Source organism: Corvus cornix, chromosome 6 (genome assembly GCF_000738735.6).
Source record: "Corvus cornix cornix isolate S_Up_H32 chromosome 6, ASM73873v5, whole genome shotgun sequence".
NCBI lineage: Eukaryota > Metazoa > Chordata > Aves > Passeriformes > Corvidae > Corvus > Corvus cornix.
Genome location: NC_046336.1, coordinates 30,254,366 through 30,271,433, shown reverse-complemented (window position 1 = coordinate 30,271,433; position 17,068 = coordinate 30,254,366). Strand labels below are relative to the sequence as shown.

Below are 17,068 nucleotides of genomic sequence, written 5' to 3'. Positions count from 1 at the left end.
AAATATTGCACTTAGAATCTCAGTGACCCACTGCTAGTTTGGTGGTGATTAATGAGAAATATGTGTTGGTGGCTATAAATGAGAGGCTCTTACCCTCTTCTTCCTTCTTGTGATACGAGTACTTTGGGCAGCACAGAACAAGTGTGTGCAGAATCCAGCATGGAGCAGAGCTCCTGAGGGAGAGAGCAGCAGCAGCTAGGAGCTGAGTTTGCTGGAGAAAGCTTTTGATGAACCATGTAAGAGCTGGCCTGGGCAGTCAGTGGGCACAGCCCCATTGTCTCTTTGGGTCGTGTTTGAACATGGCAACAGTCACATCAGCTCAGGGAGGCTGGGGTCTTGTTTTGGGAGGTGCTGGCAGTTCCCAGCAACACATGCATGAGGGAAAGGCTGTGTGGAGCAACAGGGCACTGAGATAGGGGAGTGGAGATGTTGTGTGGAGCTCTGCATGCTCAGATGGGCTGACCTGCAGGGACAAGCACTGTCTTTTTGGACTTGTACACACCCTGTTTTCACACAAACATTTCATGTAGATTTGTAAAATGCAATCGCTGCTGAGCATATTTTACACAGTCACAGTCTAGTGACTGAAGGATCCACTAATTAAGAAGCCTCTAATTAGGCTTTTAAATGATAAACTGTAATAGCTCTAGTGCAGCTGTTGTAAACTATAGAGTAAATTATATCCAGTTGAAAGAGGCTTTAATTACGTAATTATATAACATACTCTAAAGACTTTGAAAGATAAAAGAATTTTTAGTATCTGCAATTAAAGAAACCAAGAGAGTAACAATAGAGCTCTTAAACCAATGAAAGCAAGGAAATTCAAAGTTAATCTGAAAAGCTGTGCTGGTACTTTCTTTTATCCTCATGGTGTTCCAATTTTTGGAGGGTTGTTTTTGTTCTTTTTTGTTTTCATGATGGATGAGATAAAGAAGGATGGTCAACCAGGAGTTTATGTCCCCTGCTTTCATTTTTCTTGCTTTTATAGGTCCATGTACAGCATTAATGATACTCAGCAAACTTTCTGTGGCTTCATTTTGGCAGAAATCCATAGCAGGAACACCCTTATCAGCCAGCTTGTATCCTTGCATTCTGATTTACAGAATGGTTGGTTCTTACACATGCTTTTTTGAAGTCAACAGGACCTCAGAAGTTGGTCACATTTGACCCTTGGAGCCCATGTTTAGGCCACATCTATCCTGCGTGTTGTTGGTGCAGTGTTGGCAGCCATTCACCATGCTGGGCTTACCAAGTGAAGAAAAGGGTTGGATGTATCTGGGACAATTCAGCTATGTGGAGGTTGCACTCTGGGCTTCTTTTTTACAGGGCTTAGTCCTGCTGCACTGAAACGGAGGAGAGTTTAGCCCTTGCCCACACTGGGGCTGGGCCAGACTCCAGTCTGCCTTGCCTTTAGACACCAGCACAGTTCCCCTCACCCCAGCTCTGCCTGACGGTGCCTCCTTGGCAACCTCACCTGCTCTGTCTCGAAACTTGCATCTGCCCTCAGCCTCCCTTGCTTACCCAGCCCTGTCTGCTGCCTTTCCTTTGCCACCTCCAATCACAGCTGACACTGATGTGCTACAGGGAGCAAATGCCTCTTTACAGAGAAAAGGAAAGAAGTCTCTGATGTGCCATCCATTGCCTGGTGGCTCTGCTTCTCTGTTGCCAGTTCTTTTTGTTTCTTCAATTACTGCTCCTCAGGACAAGGGCTGTGCTTTTTGTGTCTGCGAGCTGCCACCACATAGAAGATACAGACAGTAGGCTGTGATGTGGAGAGAGCTCAGTTCCTATAGCTGTTCTTATGGACTGGCCTTCACAGCTGTAGGACCAAGCACCCCATGACAGCCAAACAAGTAGCGCTTTTTTGCTTATTCCAGCGACATTCAAGTATTTTCATCTGGAAATGCCACAGTGAGGGGAATAAGGAATACAGTTCTCATAGTTAATTTTTATGGCTGATTAATTAGCCCAAAGAGTATTAAATTGTGCTAATGTAGTTTGCCTCTCCGATGCTGTCTTTTGACTTCAATGGAACTAAATACATGCTTAAAGTTAACTACATGCCTAAGTGCTGTGGTGAATCGGGGCCTAGGGCATTAATTAGAACTTGGCTCAGATTTACTTTCAAGGCTTTTCCCCCCCTCTTTTTTTTTTTCTTTTTTTACTCTTCAGCGCTCAGCAGTTTAATTGGTATGCAGATGTTCCCCTTTATTGCTGGCAGAGGCCTCTGTCACTGTTCTGAAGGTACTCAGACTTCAAGGCTGGTACAGGGGGCAGGAAGAAACCCCCCCTGAGGGCTTTCAGGCTTTGTGGGAAATAATGATGTATGAGACAGGGATTCCTTTGGAACCTGAAGGGAACATGACAGACAGAATAATATGGGAGGAAAACATTGTCTTCACAATTGAGACTGATGGTCTCATCTTGTCTCCTTGTTATTGTTACCAACCAGGACTGAGATGAGCTTTCTTATGAAGAACTTCATTTTGTGGCAGGTTCTGTATGTTGGACACACTGCGCTCAGTGGTAGCTTTCCATCCAAAGTACAGATATTGACAGGCTCTGAGGAACCCTTTGAGGTGGTGGTTTAGCTTAAAACCTAAAATTCCTTCCCAGCATTGAGATGCATTTTGTCAGGAATGACAGTTGCAATTTGATAATCTTTTACCACTTTGCCTGCCTATCTGAAGCCACTAGCTGGAGGGGAGAAACCCAGGGTTGTTGGGCACAGGAGTGTCAGCTTTATGAATCAGCTTTTCTCACAGTTTATTAATTTCACTTTCCAGTTTTCAAGAGACAATTGATTTGTACGGTTCTGTGTAGGATGGAGCAAAGCTGGAACTAAAGCAGGAGTGCAAGTTGACAGCAATGCAATAGCTCTAATTGACAGATACCAAAGGCACTATTTAAAGCAGCATCTCCTCTGATGTTTAGGTTAAAAATGACCCTCAATTTGTCCTCAGGTTGCCATGTCCAAAAAGAAGTGTTTTTATGTATACTCATTTCAAATGGATTGGCCAAAATATCAAGTGCTCGTTTTCTATACTTGTATTTTCAAGTTAGATGATTCAAACTCCTGTTGTGCAAGGTACTGGAAGATGGCTGTTTCTTAACTCCTCCAGAGTAAAAGCTGTCTTTCAGGGGATGATTTGCACATGTGAGATTTATGTTAGTATTTTTTGGCACCCACAGTTTGCATTCCAGCTAATGGGAGGCAGAAGGACTAATACACATGCTGTATGTTGTGGGTGCAAAATCGCAAATAGAAATTACACCAGTGTGGGAAGGGCTACGAAAATGTACCTTCTTGGATGTGAGCAGAGCAGGTTAGGAAACATCATCTTCCTTTTACAATTGTCTGTTACTCTTTACATTTCTGGAGAACTGGGATCTTGCTGTTAATCTTACAAAAATAGATGCTGTGGTGAAGCCTCAGGCACGAATAAAATTGGATGTTAATCTTAAAGCAGATTTTTTACAGCTATGCACTCAGAGCAGTGAATCCAAATGATTTTGGAAACTCTGCAGTTTTTACTTATTTAGATCAAAATGCTGTGGCGAAAAAGGTCAGTGGCACAGGTACATATTGTAACATTTGGGGCTCCTGAAAGTTGAGCAGATAAGCACAGCAAACATTAGACATCTCTGACTTGACACAAATAATAGGCAAAGCTGAAAAAAGCCTGCTGACAAGAGGAGTGGGTGTTGGTGGGTGACTTGCTGCAGTTTTAGAGCTGTTAAGTGTAGGTTTTTTAGCATTTTCATTATTTAAAAGTGGAGTGGTAGTTTCTTCACTCCCTCTGAAAAGTTACTAATTTACTCTGAAATACAGGGTAAGCCACAATGATTTAACAGATTTGTAATGTGCTTTAGAGTGATTTTAAGTAAGACATCCTCCTCTCTAAGCTTCCCACTGTCTCAGCTCTGCCCTCACTCCTTTCTCTGTGTACATCACCAAAATGCAAAGCAGGGGCTGCCCCATGTGTGACTTTCATCTATAGCCTGTGTCAGCTGGAGTGCCTGGGTGGCTCTGACCACTGGTGCTCATGCACATTTGCCTCACTGCCACAGTTCAGAAAGACTGACATTAAGAGGCTGAGCTAGCTATGTTTGGATATCGGGAATAGCATCCTAGACTGTGGAGTGGTTCAAAAGCTGCTGCTCTGCAGGTACTGCTGCAGGTGGACAGCCCTTTCTTGGAGGAGCCCTGACATACGGAGCCTGCCTTTTTGCCTAATGCATGGAAAGTACCTAGAGGAGCATGGCTAAGGGCCATGATTAAGGGCCCCAGGATGTCCCTGGGATACAGGCAGCATCAATTAATCTGCAGTCCTCCGTGTCTGATTCTGAGAAGGCAGCTGAGTTGTGTTCCCAAGGGGCTGTCCAAGAAGGCAGGCAGCCTGCAGGGATGGAAAGTGCTCAGGGCATTTTCTTCTGTTATCAAGCTGAAAGGGTCTCAGCTGTGCCGTGCCCACAGCTGTGCTGAGTAGCCATGCCTATGGCAGGATGCTTCAGCTGCAGGCCTTTTCATGGATGATATTTAAATCGGATGGAGCCTCGTTGAGAGGGAGCTGGCTCTGCATTTATTCAGAGAGATCTCTAGTGGTTTGTGGTAAGGAATTGGGACCTGGGGCTGAAGCCACAAACTCCAGGACCAAACCACAGAATTTATACAGCTGCCATGGCCTGCCCATTTGCCTTCCCTGATGTCATCACACAGCTTTTGTGCTTCTGTCTGCTCTAGACATTGTTGGTGGAAGGAAGAATCTGTTTTGTTCAATACAGTAGTGATGTCTAGCTCAGTGTAATTTTATTAGCTGCTTATGATCTATTGCTATTCAGTGTATCCATGGGTTTGTATAGTATCAACAGCCAAGGGTAGAAATACTTGAATAGAAAGCTAGGTGGAAATGCTGAGTTTCTGGAGGACTCCAGGATTTCTTTTTCTCTTCTTTGTTTCCCTGTTCTAGGAGGTGTGAAGAACACTTGTCCATTCATAACTGAAACTATTCAAGATGCACCGGCCTGAAAGGCCACTATAAGTTTCTTTGCACTCTGGTGTGGTAAAAGTCTTGTCTCCTAGCAAACATTATGGATGAAAGCTTTTGTCACAAGGAGAGATGGTAAATTTGTATACTCAACTTCTATTTGGAAGAATATTTTGATGTGAAACCTTTGTTATTCCAGAGGCTTGAGCCAACTGCTTTTGATCTGGGAGCTTACAGAATGGGTAAGTATAGCCGTATTGGGCTGGGTAGATGTCACCCTCAGGGATTTGTGCATGGATCTCTCCTTGGTCTGAACTGGAGAAGGGCCAGAGTATGTTCACTTTCACTTTCTGTCACTGAGAAAAATGAATGTTGTTCTATATAAGCTATAATTTCTTCCTAAGTAGATGATGACTAAAGAAGGCCTGAACTGAGTATAGATAATCTTATATTTACTTGAAATGAATGTAGCTCCTAACTCTTATTTTAGCACCAATCTGGGAACACTACTGTGAACAGATTTACCATGTCTGCCTCTTCCTTACCTTGGCATTCTGGCATTTATGCACTCACTGCACTGATAGTGCATGTTCTTGCAGTGATACTTGGGAGTTAATGAAGCCCAAGTGTCTGAAAGGTGAGTAGGTAAAAGGTAGATACTTTCAGATCCAAACCTATCCTTTTGCGTGCTCCACAATCTTATTTTAATTCTTAAATATGGTTTCATTCTTCTGATACTAAGAGAAAGCACTGATTTCAGTATGTGAGTCATCAGGAGAGTTATTAACTATTTTCTAGTTGCATGGTCCGTTGTTGCAGCATGGAAAATATCTAACTTCAACCATGTGTTTTTAGACTAGATACTTACAGAAAGCCTTTTCTATGATTATAGAAGAGCAGATTTAATCTGGAAGTCATTGAGAGAAACCAATAAAGAACTTCCTTGATGTGATTTTTGGAGTTACTTGGTGGAATTGAATTGAATGTTTTCGGGTGTTGGACGTAAGGGCACTTGAAAGCTTAAAGAGGGTTAAATGTAGATGATAATGAAAATGTTATTGGTATTTATAGGTCAGTTGATAATGTCAACATATTAAAGTGATATGAAATATCTCCCTGATTTCATGGACAGTGCTGTACTCTACATAGTTTATTGTAATAACATGATCCTTGATATACATGGATGATAAATGTAGCTTTATAAAAATTTTTTTAGTTTTCATCCAATTGCCCTGAAATGCCATATCAAAAGTATGTTTATTACAAAACATATACAGTTGCTGTCTGCCAGTGTTATCTCTATGAAAGCAACCTAAGCTAAGAAAGCACATTTGGAAAAAATGTGCCAAGCAGAGGTGGTTGGGTTTTTTTTCTTTTGTTAGATTTTCTGGGAATATTCATTAATAGTTGGAGATGTGGTCTTTCAACTAAATTTCTTTCACCCAGATTTTATGCAAATTGCAAGATTCTTCAAGTGTAAAGTCATATGCCATGAGTATGGTATTTGCATTTCTTTTAATAAAAATAACTTTGGAATAGGTACTTTGTTTAGTGAATTGCCTTCTTTATTATTCATCACTGTGTAATATCTTTGTAAAACAACAGTAACTGGAAGGAAGAAAAATACTGGAAAGTGTTTCTTGGAGCTGGGTTTGGCAGAGGTCTACCTTTCTGGAAAAGAAATGCTGATTTTGGTTCTTTATTTTGCCCTGTCCTTTTTGTGCTGTTGTGTACTGGAATAAAAGAATAAAAGTGGGCACTAGATGAGCTGTGAATTCCCTTTGGACCAGACTTTGGGATTCACTGCTCTGACATGTATTTTGGTGTTGCTTTATCCTGAGGGACTTTATTCACAAAATCTCGGAGCATATTCTTCCAATAAGATTTCACATCGTTTGATAAATGTTTGGATAAATTTCATACCATCTTATCAAAGCAGACAATAGTTCTTTCTTGAGGAACTGAGCTTAAGTGAAATGCTCATTTATATTGGTGGGTTGTAATTAAGAGTACAGATCCAAATCAGTGCTTTGTTATTCTGTTGCAGGAGTAGGTTGAATCAAGCCTCTGTCAAGAACCACTGCTGAAATACTGAATTAACATACCCAAGACCAGCACATCAGGAGTATAGTCTCCTACCAAGAATAGTGTGGATATAAACCTTGCTCACAGAAGCTCTGGAAGCACTCTGAGACTTGGATCGACATGGTGCATCCTCAGAAGGCAGGGATGTTTCTGCTGTCTGAGCACTGCACACTCTATGTTCATAACTGATGGAAATAATGCCCGGTTTTGGGGGAGCTTGGTGGTATGAGAGACAGTCACAGCAGCTCTAATAGGGTGGCTTATCGCTTTCTTGTGGAGCCAGGTACAGCTTCTGTCCTCTTTCGCACCCACAAATCTGGTATAATGTTAATTAGATTGTCATTAGGTTTCATTAGTGAAGCTCCATGAAACAAACAAAGGAAACATTCTATAGTCATGCTGAAACTTGGTATGTCATTTATACAAAGTGGGTGAGCAGAGATCAGCAGCTATGAAACACTGCTTTTCTAGAAATATGAAATATTCAGGTAAAATATCTAGGTAAAATCTAACAAAAATTTGATTACTGCATGATAAAATGGTGCCTCTTCCCTTCTAAATAGGTTTGATCATCTCCTTAATGCAAGCCCTGCACCTTCACCTAGATTCCTTCCCAGGCAGCTATAGTGGATCTGCTCACCAAGAGAATTTGTCCCACTGGATTCCTTTTTTTTTCTGTGCAGTTGAATGAAAAGCGTGTCTCTTTTGAAGAACAGCAACTGAAAGAAATATTGATGACTGCCAGGGCATCTACAGAAAAGGATAAGAAAATTACTCTACTACAACACTGAAGACAAAGGGGCTTTGTTAACTCTTTCTAGTAGGTTGTATATATTAATAGTAACAAGTAAAGTTTTGTATTTTTTCAGAGAAACACACAAGGCCTTGAATTGTATTGTTTTAATTGCAGCTAACTGAATGAATTAAGTGGAAAATCGCACACAGTACTTTGATTGTCTAATTCTCTGTATGTGAGGCTTTGGGAACAGTTTGTTATTATAAAAGAACAGCACTAACCAGAAATTAGCCAACATGTAATTGCTAGGCTGAGGGGCAGTTTGGGGAAAGCTGATACTTATTTATAAATTATTAAATAAAAGCACATAATATGAGGATCATCTCTCACTGCCTCCACACTTCATACATTACTCATCTTCCTAAATTTCATGGTTTTGTACTCCCTTAGTACATTGCTGCTTATAACCAGTGCAGGCATCAAAACCACCCACATTCAGGAAAGGAGATGCCTGTGCGTTTGTTATGATGGCAGTTTTGGTTATGGGACTCATCATTATGAACCTTCAGTTCAAGGAAAGGAATCTTGACTAGACTTTAAAAAGTTGTTTTCAGTACCTAAAATACACCTGACCACCTGGGACTGTTCAGGTAGCTGAAACTCTGGCCCGTGTTTCCACTTGACTATGTACCTTTAGAGATTTACAGCCAGCCACTACCCTAAATAGAAGACTTAAGGGCAATTTTGGCATTAAATTTGACAGAGTTCTCAAAAAAGCATTGGTTATGTAATTCCCATCAGTTTTGGTAAGAATCAGGTATGTGGTTATCTCGTGTGGTTCTCACTGCTCACTAGTGCCTTACTACCATAGGAAACGGCGACTTTCAAGACAGAGAGGAGGTAGGTGATGGTTGGACTCATCAAGAAGGTAGAACAGTACTTCATCCTCAGTGTTTTTAGCCATTTCAGCTCTTCAGGAGGATGGAGCTGCCATTCGTTCCTTTAGCACAAATTTGAGGGCTTTCTTCTAGGAAAGCAAGGTCTATTTCATGGGACGCAGGAGCGGTTCCTCGTGTGCCACGTAACAAGGGTTTGGGTGATGTCTGGCCTCACAAGTGAGATGTGTGTCTTACAGACCAAGAGGCCCTTGGTGATCTGCAGCAGAGGGTCTGTGGATGGAAAGGTGTGCCAGCACCTGGGAAGTTGGCACTGCTGGACACATCTTTGGACTTGCTGAATTGCTCTATATGATGACATTTTTGCTGTGCAAACAAACCCCACTATTAAACCACTTAAACACTGTTTATGCAACTTTAAAATGGTAGAGGCTTGGTTTTTATTACTTCATCTGCAGGCTTGTTGAAACTTACGTGTCCGTGCTGAAGTGGTGTGAAGATTAAATTGCTAATCCTAGTTACCAACCTAGACTGTTGCACAGAAGGTACCTGAGAGGTGGAACTGGGCAGAATTTGGCTTTGCACAGCTTTTGCCAAGAGTTCTTTGGTATCCCTGTCACTGTTTTTTGAAGTCCAAAAATATTTCCCCCCACCTAACCTATTTTTCTGCAAGAGAACATAGCTGCATTTATAGAAGGTCTTGGCTTTTACAGTAAGTCTGGTTTGTATAGTTTCCTCTCTCTATGTATATTGTCTGCATAAGTACCAACAGTCATAATGAAAAACACAGTTTTGTTACAGGAATTTTTTAACAGTGGTTTTCAGTAATTTAGAAAACATTGGAGCTACTTCCAACAAATGAAAAAAAATCTAAACAAAGCAGCTTTGAAAATGTTGATGCACTTTGGCAAATAAATCTTTGGTTTTAACCCTGCTCTATTATTCTTTCTCTGATACTAAAACCAATATAAAGCACCACTGATTTCAACCAGCTCAACAGAAGATACCATATGGCTTTCATCCTGTTGTCCCCTGTTTTGGGGGGCTAAATCTCGGCTGTGCTCTTGTGCAGCCTTTGGCTGGGTGTTCAGAGACAGCCTCTATTCAGCGCTTGTGTGCACTGTTAAAGCTGTCTTCACTGCACCTCTTTTTCCAGCATGACATGGGAAAGTTCCTGGGTTGAATTCTCCTCAATCACAAAACTCATATGGGAAGCACTCAAGATTTAAGGCCTCTCAAACCCTTGTGAGTTCACAGCATTTAAAGATAAGAGCACAGTATTGCCAAGAAATGTGTCTTGTTGAGGCCCACAATTAACTTTATCAAAAGAAGGAATCTTATTTTTGCCTGCTGCAGATAGAGGTTGCATCTCAAAGCAGCCTAAAGTTAAAGATAGATATAGCATCTGGTTCAGATCACGATATGATGAAAGATTCAGGTTAATTAGTATTTATTCTTAGTTGATAGTTATTCCTTTTGGCTTGAGCTAACAAGCAGGAGTTGGAGTCCCACAAAGTTGCGTTGCCTGGGATGAGAGATGAGTAAGGGAGATGATCTCTGGGGTGAAAATGTATTTAGGGATAGGAATGTCAGTAAGAAAGACTGGCCATTGCCTTGGACTCTGATAGCCTGAAGGGAGGATGCTCTGAGGGATGACTTGGTGCCAGCAGCGAGGATTGGATGTAGCCATGGACTGAGGCATCCCAGGGGACCATGGACAGGGGGAGGTGTCCCAGTTCCCTGCTCGATCCAGTGCCCTCACACCTCCATGCCCACACAACCCCTGTCCGCCACCTCTTGCCCTAACTGGGTGTTTTTGGCCACAGGGAGCAGCTGTGGAGAAGGTGACTTCCCAGAGCCCCTCCAAGGCTTTCAATTTCCCTTTCTTGCCACTGTTTTTGTGCAGCACCACACGGGCTCTACCAGCAGAAACACCACAGTGTAAGTGCAGTTGTTCATCTTAGATAGAGTTGTTTTTTTCCTGAGGTCTCCTAACTGTTTATGCAGCCAGGAGGAGCCCACCAGCTGGAGAGCAGTTTTCCATGCTTTTTCAGTTCCCATTTTTATACTTTATTTTTTTTTTACCCCTGTTACTGTTCTTCTGGCATTGAGACATTTCTAGCAGGATCTCCTATGTATCCGGGCAGAGTTCCTCTTTTCCATTAACCTCATGGACTGTTTTGTTCTCTCAGGCGCTCACAGAGAAGGTAATTTCTGTGTTGGTAGGAATTCTCTGACTTCGCAGGTTCCAGTGGCCTGGGCAAGGGCAGTCCCACAGTGGGCAGGCACTGGGCCTCCTGCCCCACAGCCACAGGGCTCCACTTTCCCTCTGTCTCACATGACAGTCTGGGTCCCCCCAGCAGGCAAGGCTGTTAGTATAGAGGGCTGTGGGGAGGCCACTCCTGTCCTGAGGGGCTGAGGTGATGGCAGAAGGGCTGTGGGTGTCTCTGGGCTGAGGCAATGGCGGGAGGGCTGTGGGTGTCTCTGGGTGTCTCTGGGCTGAGGCAATGGCGGGAGGGCTGTGGGTGTCTCTGGGCTGAGGTGATGGCGGGAGGGCTGTGGGTGTCTCTGGGTGTCTCTGGGCTGAGGCAATGGCGGGAGGGCTGTGGGTGTCTCCGGGTGTCTCTGGGCCGAGGCGATGGCGGGAGGGCTGTGGGTGTCTCTGGGTGTCTCTGGGCCGAGGCGATGGCGGGAGGGCTGTGGGTGTCTCTGGGCTGAGGCCGTGGCAGGAGGGCTGTGGGTGTCTCTGGGCTGAGGCACAGCTTGGAGCATGGCGCAGGTGCAGTTGGGCAGCTTTTGCTTTGTGGACATGGCTGCACAGGCCAGCCAATGTATATTTGTGACTCTCCCCTGCCCTCCTTTTTGAAAGTGTTTGCTTTAAAGTCTCAACAAGACCTAAATTCAATTCCCTTAATGTGCTTTTGGCCATCTCCTATTCTCCAGCTCTGTGGAGGAGTTGGGGAGGTTCTGGCCCCTGCACCTGTGTCAGGCAGGCTGTGAGATGAGGCTGAACTTGCAATCCCCCTCCCCATGCTTCTCTTTGCAGGGGCCTCGCTGAGGAGCTGTAGGGTTGAACAGAGATAGAATAGCACAAACTGGGGTTTTGGATGCAAGAAGGAGGGGTAAAAGGACTCCCAAACTTGCACATAAGTAAAACAGGTCGTAATTCTGCCTTGGAAACACCGTGGTAGTCTCTGGAGAGATTCCTGAGCAGCAAGCTCCCGCTTTGGAGCACAGTGCTGGGCTTTGCAAACCCCTGGTCTCTTTCTGCTTTGCAGCCTGTAGCAGCCAAATAAGAGCCTCAGTTGACAAAGCTTGTTGCTTTTAGCACAGGAAAATTCTAAGCTTAAACCAAAACATGTATAATAAATGTTAAGAGCACCAATTCCACTGCTTATGCCATCATAAAGAAACTACTAAAAGAAAGAAAAGCAGGAAAATGGCTTAGTTGCTCACTTAATTGTGGAAGCTTTATTATGTCCTGCTGTGCTGATGATAAAGGCCTATTACCAAGGCTGAATCCCAATTAGATCAGGTATGTTCTATGTCATTATAGTCTCAAGCATCAGCTGTTTCAATAGTGCAACAAACTATTTGGGATAAGCAGCCCAGTTGAGGGTTTGCCCATGTAGAGGCATAGACTCTGTTGATTTGGCCACCACTTTTTGTCAGCAAGGCACAGTTACATGGCTCTTGTGTATGCAAAGGTGTGGACAGATGGCTTGGAGATTATTAAACTGGGTGAAAACTGGCTCTGTTTCCCCTTTTCCTGCTTCCTTCTCCTGGTCATTAGTCAAAAGACTGAAATGTGTTTTAAATAAATACCTACAAACCACCTGTGTCTTTCATTTGCTTCCTAGAAAGAAGAGAACAACACTCCTACTTGTTACTTCTGTGATGAAAATGGCAGGACAGCTATAGATCTGCAGCAAACTCCAAGCTGTGTGGCAGCTACAGGTAAGCTCAGAAATTAAGCTGTTACTATGAAAAGCACAAAGCTTGGAAGCAATTTATTCCTGGTGTTGTTTGCTGCTCATGTTGACTACTGGAAAGTAAATTCAGTTTAATGCTGTGCTCAGACACAGTCTTTTCCATAAACTAAGTGTTCTGCAGGTTCACTGAATGGAATGGAGTCTGTGTTTCGGAGGTATGAGGAGGCTGGATGAGCAGGTGTGGGAGGTGGAGTTAAGAGGCTCTGCCACCCTGGAAAGCATTGGAGCTGGGTTACACTTATGAGATGCTAGGCTTGAAAGAAGTTCTCAGTGTGCCTTGCCTTTCCTTTGCAGCAGATGGGACTTGAAGTCTAAGGCCTTGGATTATTAATTCCTGCTCTTTGTTGTTCCAAAGAAATGGTGGTCCTCCTGTAGCCTTTGCAGTGAGTCTGAGAGAGCACAGACCTGTTCTAGGCCCAAATATGGACATAGTTGTTGAGTATTAATGTCTAATTATTAAAGCTGGTTTTCAGAATGAGCTTTTCTTTTAATATGAAATATATATTTATGTGCTTTTCTGAACTGTTGTCTCAGGCTTTGCACAGATTCCAGAAGACTGTATTGAATGTTGGTAAGTACATACTAAAGAGGATGTGGTTAAGTTCATATTTTGAAATAGCTTTTCCACCACAAGGATTAGTATCTACTGCCTTCCTTTTAATTTATGCCTTTTATTTTTAGTATCAACTTCTGACAGTGTCTGTGGAATATATTTGTAAATATATTTGCCAAAGCTATATATTGGATGATTCCTCTGTTTCTAGCATATCTGAAATGACCACATACAGAATGTAATTAAAAATTAGCATGATACACGACTTGCATGCTCCTATCAGCTTTTAAGCATCATACTAGGAAATACTTTTTTCAGTTTTATTATGTCTTTTATTTAAATTATTAATAAATTACTAATTAGTAATTTATTTAAATTATTATTTTAATTGACATGAGGAAAATAAGCATATGTACTAAAGGGGACTGGCTAAAACTATTTGTTTTTGTTAGAATATTATGAAAGATTTTCACACTAGCAGCCATTACAAAACTCAACCAATCCAATAGCATGGGGAAGCCTGTGGTTTTCAAGTAGCTGGGGTGTGTGGAAAGGAAAAGATTATAGAAGAGGCTTGCGGGAAATAAATGAGGAGTGGAAAAGAGGTTGATTTTTCTGTATGGTGTATTGACTGGTTGACAATGTAGACCATATATATTTCTCTGTCCTCCTGTGACTGGTTAGGATTAAGCTAAAGATATCTTGGAAAAGAAGGAAGATGTCTTAGATTCCCAAACATGATGAGTTTCCTGCTGGTGATTATCATATACCTCCCTTTGTAGAGTGCTAAGTCTTTGATTTAATTTCCTCTACAGAGAAATGGAACATGACTGAAGCAGAGATTTACACTATGGCCGCTTTCAGAAGGTCCATGAGCCTTCAGCAATGCCCTACACAAACACAACACAAATGCTAACGTGTTTCTTGAGATAATGCTTCACCAGTGTAATGTTAATTTCTGAACTTGTATCATTACTGAAAACACTTGGAAAAAAAATCTTTTTCTGTAAGTTTTCTGCTGATGATTTTAGCTGAATCTGCTTTACCATACAAACACGTTCTTATTACACACTCTGTGGAAGTAAAGCACTCCGTAATAACAAAAAAATAGCAGGACACAAGGGGATATCATACTGTCCTTTCCTTCTTCCTTTCATTTGATCTTTCTGCCATCTTGGTAGGAGGTCTCCTTTTTATGTGTATTTCTTAGTACTTAGGAACTGAACGTAACTTCTGTCTGTTTATGGGTTTTGCAGCTTTTGGAAGATGACACTTTCCCGCTGCACTGAATCCTTTGCTATTCTGCGTGAATGGTGTACAGAGTGTTGGAGTGTATATATTATTTTTCACCAGAAATAAGTTCTATTTCATGAAAGTGGAGAATTACAGAGAAAATTTGCTGACTACTAGTGCAACTTAGGCAGATGTGTAACAGGACAGTACCATGATTATGTGCTTTGAAATATTTAATTTTCTCTCTATAACCCTCTTCTTAACTCTGCTAAAATTCAGCCTGTCAGTGTTGGTACTCTGTCTTGTTGTTAGCCCTTCCAAGTGTGTTTGGTAAACTGCTGAGCTGAATGCATTTAGGAGGGTGGACACGATGCTGGTGTCATTGCAGTCTGTGATAGAATGAAAATTGCTTTTGGAGCAGAATGCTCAGTGTTTCTATGGAGGCCCCTGTGGAATCAGGAGTGGGCAGATGCTCTAGTGGGCATGTACCCTACATCATGCTTTAGGGATGCTCACATAGATGAGGCTGCCATAGTGTGAGGGTTACTGCTACAGGCAGCAGTCCCCTCCAGTGCTGTGAGCCCTGCTTTGTTTGGAAAGAGGTAGAAGAGAGGAGATGGAGATGCAGAATCTGCCATTCACTCCCAGGCTTTCCTGTCTTCAAGGAGCCATCAGAGCATCATACACATTACTTTCAGGTATTGCCAGTACACCAACCTTAGAGAGGGTGGGTGTCTCATTGGAAACACACCACTTTCTCTTTTCAAAGATCTCTCTCCAAGACTTGTGAACTCTATGCTTCTGTCCTCACCAAGGAACTGCAGAAATACCCAACTGTGCAACCCCCTTTTCCTCTCCATATTCTTGGGAGAATGATGGACAAGAAATTCCAATAAAGCTGCTCTTGTGCTTAGGAAGTCAGGCTGTAGCTGTCCGGATGTATCTGTGAGACCAAAGTGCTAAATGAAGAGTCACACTCCTGGGACTTCTGTTTCTCCCTGTTAACCTTTCAGCCTGGTAAACTTATACTTGGAAGAGCCCTGCTTTTTCACTGGGAGACTGTGGTGTGCAGAATGGAAACTTTTAAATGTTAGAATAGTCATTCCACAGACTTTCACTGAGCTATGAATCGTTTCCCTAAGTCAAGAGGCTTCTCCCAATTCTTCTCTCTCTCCCCCAGCACAACAGAGCTATTTGCTTCAGTAAATCCCTTGACTGCATTGTCTGTTGTGTGGCCCCTACTGCACCACACCCAAACTGTTCAAGATCTTACATGAATATTCTTCATGCTGCTTACAACAGTTAGAGAAGTGATACTTACGGAGAAAATATTAAAGCAACTGAGGCTTATAGAGCACACTGAAGGAGCATTGCCAGCGCTGTCCTGGACCCCCAGATGGGATGTCCTAGAAGCTGCAGCTGCTTTCCCATCTTACCTTAACTCTCTGAACAAGGGTGGAGAGGAAGCAAGAAGAGAGAGACATTTCCACAGCGATTGCAACATGTAGTGATAGGCAAATTCCCTCTCCCTGCCCTGTGACAAGCATGGTGTAGGTCATAAAGTGCTGCAATCCTTATCGGGGCTTTTCAGGCCGTTTTTAAAAATAATTTCATCTTTGCTGTCACGTCTTCCTCCCTCGCTGAACAGAGACTGACTAATTAGCAGTGGTTCAGTGGCAGATGCTATTGTGAAAAGGGTTTGATGGTGATCTAACTGGAAATAAAATTGTCTTAAAGGTCCAGGCAGACATTTTCTAACTTCTCTGTGATACAGGCTCTGTTGGCTGGTGCATGAAACCAGCCCACACGGTCATGAAGGATGAACCCTTTTGCATGCAAATGGCTGGTCCTCTTCCAAGATGATACCTGTGGCCTGCTAGTTGCATCCTGCACTACTCCTCACTGGTGTATTAAAAGCAACAATGGTCTTGACTGATCTACCTACTCACATTTTCTACCAGGAGAATAAAATGCCAGAGTTGATGGTAGTTAGTTACCTGTGTCACTCCTCTAAACACAGTTAGAAGCAATGAACATTGGTTGTTTTCTTCTCAGTCTGAAATCACATTAACATTAGTCATGTAAAAAGCTATACTGTTTTGAAATAAATATTTATCAACATATCCTATTGTGGTTTATTTTTAGTCTGCTGATATGTTTGACTACTATCTCATATGACCATGACATTTGTAAACAGAGCAGGGAGGGTGTGTCACTGCCCTTTAGGTTGGTATTTTTGTGGTAATTGTTATCAGATCATGATATTCACATATCAAACCCTAAACTCTAATTTTAACAATGCAGACAGGAGAGCTATAGCTTGAGTTCTTGTGGTTATCTGCTCTTCCAGCTGTTTTTAGTTTGTTTTGCAGAGGAATGATTCAAGTGTGTAAATGTAGAGGAGTAATGCCATTTGAGGTGCCTGAACTTTAGCTATTGCTATAGAGGAGCAGTGGCCTCCCAAGTGCCCTGTGCCATGGTCTTAGCCCAGTGAAGGTTTTGTAGATGCCCAAAAGTGGCTAAATTGTGTTGGACAACTTGTGAGGCAACTGTCCCTCACCCTAGGTTTCTGCCAGCTGTTTCCC

At 42.5% G+C, this 17,068-nt stretch overlaps 1 long non-coding RNA gene across 2 annotated transcripts in view; it reads left to right on the top strand.

Annotated features, from left to right (window-relative positions):
• The window catches only part of LOC104690167, a 64,951-nt gene extending 48,345 nt beyond the window's left edge, over positions 1-16,606 (top strand). The window contains exons 8-12 of one of the 2 annotated variants that reach the window (XR_005602163.1): positions 4,971-5,230; positions 7,036-7,893; positions 12,566-12,662; positions 13,232-13,268; positions 14,507-16,606. This is a non-coding gene — a long non-coding RNA (uncharacterized LOC104690167). Of the gene's footprint in view, positions 1-4,970; positions 5,231-7,035; positions 7,894-12,565; positions 12,663-13,231; positions 13,269-14,065 lie in introns of both variants that reach the window. The other variant, XR_005602162.1, reaches the window with a different exon arrangement.
• Positions 16,607-17,068: the final 462 nt, after the last annotated feature.